General features: G+C 45.1%; 1 long non-coding RNA gene across 1 annotated transcript; it reads left to right on the top strand.

Moving 5' to 3' along the window:
* The first annotated feature begins 570 nt into the window (after positions 1 to 570).
* On the top strand, positions 571 to 6,521 carry LOC119404403 (uncharacterized). Its single transcript, XR_005186282.2, has 3 exons — positions 571 to 828; positions 899 to 995; positions 6,396 to 6,521. It is a non-coding gene; the product is annotated as an uncharacterized LOC119404403 (long non-coding RNA).
* The last annotated feature ends 285 nt before the right edge of the window (positions 6,522 to 6,806 follow it).

The following is a 6,806-nucleotide window of genomic DNA, read 5'->3' as shown; positions in this document are numbered from 1 at the left end:
CATTCATTCATAACTTCGGGCTAAGCACGAGGATCGTGCTGCACGAACACAACACAAACACGCATGACATTTGCGGCTTCGCAGACGTTGCATTTTGGTTTGATGCTTGCTGCTGCGTTCGATTTAGGAATGCAGGTGGTAGCAGGTGGTGCTCTTGGGGAATTACGCGCAACATACACAGCCACCATTCTTTCGGAACTTCGGGCTAAGCACGGGGATTATGCTGCACAAACAGAACAACGGCGTACCGTACGAAGACAGCTGTAACAATCATCGTACAATCGCGTATGCAACGACTACGAACAGCTGTTGCCCCGTCAACATAGTGCTGTCCTTAAAGTGACGGCGGTGACGGGCCTCCTCACCTAGTTTTATAATTACATCGGTTACTTGTGCCTATAAATTACACACCACTCGTGCTATTCGCTCCTGTTGGTGAAAAGTTAACAGTATAATGATGATTTAAACAACAACATTAAAATCAATTTGTCATGTTTGCGGCTGTTACTTTTAACAAGCGGTAGGTAGCGCTGCGCTTCTTCCTTTTTTTTTTTCCCGCGCCCCATGGAGAAAAAAAAAATGGCTCCACACTTTTGTGTTTCTTCACGCAGCAACGTGATCGGCGTGTTTTCGATGATCTCGACGCTCAGCAAGATCCATTGTGCAGTGTTAAGTTCAGAAATGTTTTCCTCATCGTGTGCAGCACTGAATTCTCTTGTGCGCTTCGTCGTTTCCGCCCGCTGGATATCGACGATTTTGACAAAGAACTCTACGAAGTCTTGCGGGCTGGCGAGGAAAACGGCAGCACCCACTTACTGCACATGAGCCGTGAGTATTGCAGCATTACTTCACTTGTTTGTAAGCACCCCGTTAAGACAAAATTGTCCGCCGACTGCAGAAACTGAGGAAGGGATGGAGGAGGCGTGAGTCGAACAACAACCGACGTGTGCAGCGGAAACTCGGCGATGCTCAACTGGGACCGGGATCACGAAAAAGTGAGCTACGCCTGTATGCTTTCTTCTTTAATGTAACGGAAAGCTTCATTGTGCGTTTTCGTTCCGAGTGGAGTGAGCCTTGGCGATACGCATAATGAAAATAAAGTAAAATGGTGTGCTGAAGAGATATCCGAGTTCGTAAGCATCATTCAGCAGCATTGCGAGATGCTTTCGCAATTAACCCCGCATTTTTTAGTCTTCTAATGATCGACAGCAGCATGTTCTCGTATCTTTCTTTTTTCTTTTTTTAGAGGAGCAGATAAGTTGTGCAACAATTCTGCTATGATACACACCCAACGAGCGTTCGGCTCCGCGCGCTACAACCCGCTGGTCACTTCACTGAAGCAGTACGAACAGCCTGTTGCGTGCACTTTGTTTATTTACATTTCTGAGACTATGCTGATAATTGTATCATACCGTCACGTTTTTACCATTGCACATGTGAGGGTTTCACTCATTCACGCCATGATTATGTAAAGTGAAAGCTAATTGATTGCAATGATAAGGCCTGTCTTGAAGGCATGATTTCGATGCTGCATGTCAGCCTCTGGCACGGTTGTAGGCTTTTGCACCTTCCTAGATCAAGTTCGTTACTAGGACAGTGACCTTGAAGTGCAGGTTAAACGCCTAACGAGATTATGCCAGAATTGATCAATTCCTTTGCCTCTTGAAATGAATGCACCAGCTATAGTTGCATTTGTTTGCACTATGAGGGAGTATCGCACTGCTTCTGCAACGTTGTGACTAGCTCAGTACCTTTGTTTTGTGTCATTTTGAGGTAATGGTCATAGTGAATAAATTTTCCTTTCCTGCTAAGTTTTTCTTATCCTGTTTTGTGTTGAGAGGCTTTCACGCAGTGTCAATTCTTGCGGCAGTTGCTTAATTTTCATTTTACAATTGCCTCCGATTAACTTATGCCTGGGTGGTGCTCTGAAAAAGTCCTGCCCCGATGCCTTGAAGCGTAGTTTTGACGCGCAAGTAGGCCAGCTCGAAAAGGCCGATTACCCTAATACATTGCTCTCTGCTGTCGCCGAAAGGCTACTGAAGCAGGTTCGGCAAGGAGACGATTGCAAAGAGCATGGAAACACCAACGAAAAGCGCTTCGTTGGTGTTTTCTTCGTTTTCTTTTTATTTGCACCTCATTTAAATGTGATTCACACCAATTGTGCCTTGGAACTGACTGCTGCTTCGGTATCTTATGTTCGTCTCTTCAGCCGAGTTGAACTTTGTCGCAGAAATTCCATTCCCTACTGAGCGCACGACATCCGTGGGTCGTATTTCAGCCGCGTTTCTTAGATGCATGCGGCATAAGCATTGTGAATGGTGAGTGTACCGCTTCCTTGTCATAATTTACATGAAGAGCCTGTACAACGAAAAGTGAAAGCATCAAAAATCTAAAACGACAGTGCTGCTTTGCAGTACTTTGCTCAAGGCATCACATGAAGCGTGGATGGTGAGAGAGCATGTGGGGGTATCTCATTGATTGCATGCCTTTTAAAAAGGTTCTAGCTTGAAATGAAGGCAAGGAGACAATATTACTGCTCCTCCGAGGGTGGCCGACATGGTGAAAGAAAGACGTTGAAGCGAGGTTGCTTGTGCTTCTGCATCTGAGGCTTCCACCTGTGAATTTAAGGCTCAATAATTTTGAAGCACTTTCATTTGTTGGTTTACTAATTGACTAGGAAGTTATCATATGCCTCCGTCTTCAAGAAATGTGCTTGTTTTTTAGTGATTAGAATAGTGATTTAGAACTGCCAAGCAAAATGAAGTTGTCTTCGATAACGCTTCTCCTCATGTTTCTGATGCGAAAACATGCACATCCCTTGAGAAAGAAGGCATGAGACATAATTCGTAAACCAAGAAATTAAAGCACTTTAGAATAAGTAATGATTAGCTACGCAGATGGAAGCTTCAGCTTACAAAGCAGCGGCACGCCCACTTCGACATCTTTCTTCCATCAACTCGGCCATCCTCGATAAACAATACTATCGTCTTCTTGCCACCGTTTCAAGCTAGAACCTTCTTAAAGCTACACAGTCAAACATTATTCCCCATGTGCACTCTCACCATCCACGCTGCATGCGATGCCTTTATCACAGTAATCGTAGGGTGGCGTCATCCTTTGAGATATTCACCACTTTCTCTCCATTAATTATACAGGCTATCCGGGTAAAGTATGACAAAGACACAGTATACTCGTCATTCTCAATGCTTGCTACATGGTTCCAAGGGATGTGGCCTAAAGATAACCCATGGATGCTGCGTGTTGATGCTCAGTTGGGGATGCGATCCCCAAAACAATTCATCACTGCCGAAGAACAGAGCGTGAGATACCTAAGCAGCAGTCGACAGTGATGCACAATTGCGAAAGTCACAATTAAGCGAGCTGCGTATAAAAATAGAAGTGTATCACCAGTGTTTAGGTACTTATATTATATAATTATATATTTCAAAGTGAACCATCTGAAACTTTGTTGGCGGCACTTCAAAAAGCCGAAGCATGTAAAAACGTGAAAAACACAAAGCAGCATAAGATCTTAGCACCCAAGTGGCTGCCGCCTCTTTCCATGGTCCCAAAGAAGTGTGCGGCACAGTGAAGTGGACTTATGGTCCAGCGTCCAGGGACACGGTGGACACGCATTATAAAACTAGCTTATCTTGCCTAAAACAAATCACTTCGATTAAACTATCACAAATGAATCTTGCTGGTTATACCCTTTCAAATGAGTGCAAGCATGCATTTTTACTTGGATGGCTTCACCAATCTGCATGTGCCTGAACATGAGTCATTCCACACATTTTTGAGGCCCGTGTACTTAGATTTAGGTGCACGTTGAAGAACGCTCAGGTGGTCAAAATTTCCGGAGCCCTCCACTACGGCATCTCTCATAATCATATTGGGGTTTTGGGATGTTAAACACCATCAATTATTCCACACATTTTTGTATGTCTCCGCTTCTTTGTCTTCAAAACTACTGTGTCGTCAGCCTCTATACTTTTTTGACACACTTACTGCCGACTGTCCAGCCATGTGATGTAGTTCTATTGTGTTTATAGACTTTGTTGAGTTTTAAAAAAATTGTCGTAATAGACGCAGAATTGCCGCATTGCTTCACCACAAAGCACATTGTGAGGAGAGTAGTGGATCCTAAAGGGAGCGAATAAGAAAGTGCCATTGCTTTTCTAGCGAATAGCCGAGATCTGAAGGGCCCCTAAACCACCCAGACGTCCAAATTTAGTTGTGGTGGGGAAGTTGTGCACGAGTCTACAACGAACACGTAGCCGTAAAAATTTTTCTAAACGATGCTGTAGTAGCAGAGTTAGACGTGTTTGATGACCGAAACGCGGCTACCGATCCTTTCGCTCTTTCCTTCGCTACCCTCCGCTCGTCGGCTGGTCTCCTCTCCCAAAGCCGCTTTGCCCTCCTCGCCGAACGCCCCTTCCAGTCTCACTTGACATACCATCATAGCTGACGCACTCTTCAAAACAGCATGCACTTCCAGTCCGTTGCCGCGACCGCGACTCCGTCAGCTCCGTGCTTCTCGGCTAACTGCTGTTGTTGCCGTGCCGGCCCGTGCTCCTACGAATCATGCCGGTATGGACCCTGTGTTGCGCGCGCACGCCTTCAAGGGATCGCCAACGTTGTAGAAAACCGGAGCCAAACTCCTGCAGCAGGCGTGGGTCGTAATGGTAGTCTTCAGCAGCGAAGTGGCGCCCACAAACACGTACAACACTGTTGCGCTTTGATTGTGCTGTAACTCCGATGCGCTCAAGCCAGGCATTTCGCAAGGTGACATCACGAGGTAACACGTGTCGCATCTTTTCATTTTTCCAGTCGGCGCTTTTCCAGCCAAGCGCCGCACACCAATGCGTGAAAGCCATCGCAAAACACTGTCGGATTCAGTCCGCACAGCTTATCAGCCCGCTAGGCGTGACTGTGCCTGTACGCTAGCGATTTGGCAGTTGCATTACTGGCTGCAGTTGCCGATTCGCAAGCGCGCGCATGCCGGCAACACGACGGAAGGAACAGCAAAGCACGGGCAGCTGCTTGCAGACTAACCGGAAGTCGTAGGTTCTTGTTCGACCAATCACAGCATTGCCTGCATAGCGCATCACAGATTGAACACACGACGTCACACACGTCACTAGGCAAACCGGAAGGGCCCGGAGAGGTGAAGAAATTGTTTCTTGGGAATTTGTGGTGCACCCGCAGCTTGTAGCGCTGCCATGTGTGGCATCGTTGATCATGACGGCATTCTGCACACGATGCGCGTGTTTACTTGAAACGTTTGAAAAGATATCGGAGGGTGGTTTAGGGGCCCTTTAAGGCGTTCAGTGTAGTATTGTATTGTTGAGAGATTTCCCAGCAATGTATGTTTTGCCCACCTCAGCAACATTCAAATCACTGCTAAGGACAAAAACGGACAGATGTTCAGCAGAGTGTGCACAGTAAATGTGCCTTTACATTTATCTTGTGCTGGTGCAATAGTTACAGACAATATTTCACCTAACAAACACCAACAATTTAAAAAAAAGTGCTTAACCACAACTCAATGAAACCGACAACATATGGTTTGCCATCATCTGGTGTTCGTTGGGTGCTCGGTTGCGTGGTTGTGCATCCAAGTCTACTTTCTTGTTTTATAGCGATACTTGCAAACATTAGCAAGGCTTTTGCTGCCTCGAAGTTTGCAATGGTGAATGCTAATGCATTAAGTGGTAGGTCTACAGTGTTTGTCAATTCAGCAAGAATATTGTTACACTGCTGTAATACGCATCTGCCGCAGCTTTTTGGTAATGTTTGGCTTTTATGGCTGTAGCATTTTCATTTAACAGTGCATATGGTTGGCATCTATGGGTCATCGGGGGTCATTGGGCTCACCAATCCTGGTTAGGCATTCCAGAGTGCATAGCACCAACTGTAGAAAGCCTAGCATCTTTTTGATTTCTAGGTCTGTAGTGTGCTTCGCCAATAATCGATGTATACATACCTGTTTCTTAAGTTCATGCATATAATTGAACCTTTTCACTGATCAAACCATGCACTGCAGTGTACTTCTGCATTTCAGCTGACAGCACCAAAATGCAATAGCCTATGCACTTTCTGTGCTGAGACACCTTGAAGCAGACAAAATGCCCCTTGGGACATTAATAATGTGCTGCTCTTGTGTGTTGTGAGTGACCTATATAATTTCCTGGTTTACATTTTAATGTTTGTTGAGAATGCCACCGAGCAAGGACAGACTGCAGTGGTGGGGAAATGAGGGGTTGTTACCTGCAATATAATTTGGGATTATTTGACACCCGTGCCCTCCCACTCAATTGGTATGATGTACCTTTTATGTGCATATTTTTTTTTTCGTCGAAGATAAGACTTGTGCTTGCTTCTTATATTCGCAGACACCTTTACCTCGAGGCGAAAAAGTGTCCCCTGCAGGACCTCCAGAAGAAACACCAGTCCCCGCAACGGTACCTTGCACAAGAATGTGCCAACCTGCACTATTAATACAGCTAGGTTTTCATGGACATTTTCATTAATTTTATTGCCCTTGAAGTTATTAAAGTGCTAATTTGTTTTAAAAATGAGTACGTGTCAACTTCACTTAAGAGGTTCCATGTAAATGTGCATGGGAAAGTGTGCAGATGTGTGCATTTTTAAAATCCAGTTGCTACCCTCAGCCCTGCATAGATAAACTTATTGCTAGTGAAGCTGCAAGAAATTTCTTTTCATTTGTTTTGCTCTATTACGTCCAAATACAGTACTTAGAACATCTGTTTTTTAGTTATTGATCCTAAGGCCATTGACTACCT

Source organism: Rhipicephalus sanguineus, chromosome 9 (genome assembly GCF_013339695.2).
Source record: "Rhipicephalus sanguineus isolate Rsan-2018 chromosome 9, BIME_Rsan_1.4, whole genome shotgun sequence".
NCBI classification, from domain to species: Eukaryota; Metazoa; Arthropoda; class Arachnida; order Ixodida; family Ixodidae; genus Rhipicephalus; species Rhipicephalus sanguineus.
This window is presented reverse-complemented; position numbering and strand designations above follow the sequence as displayed.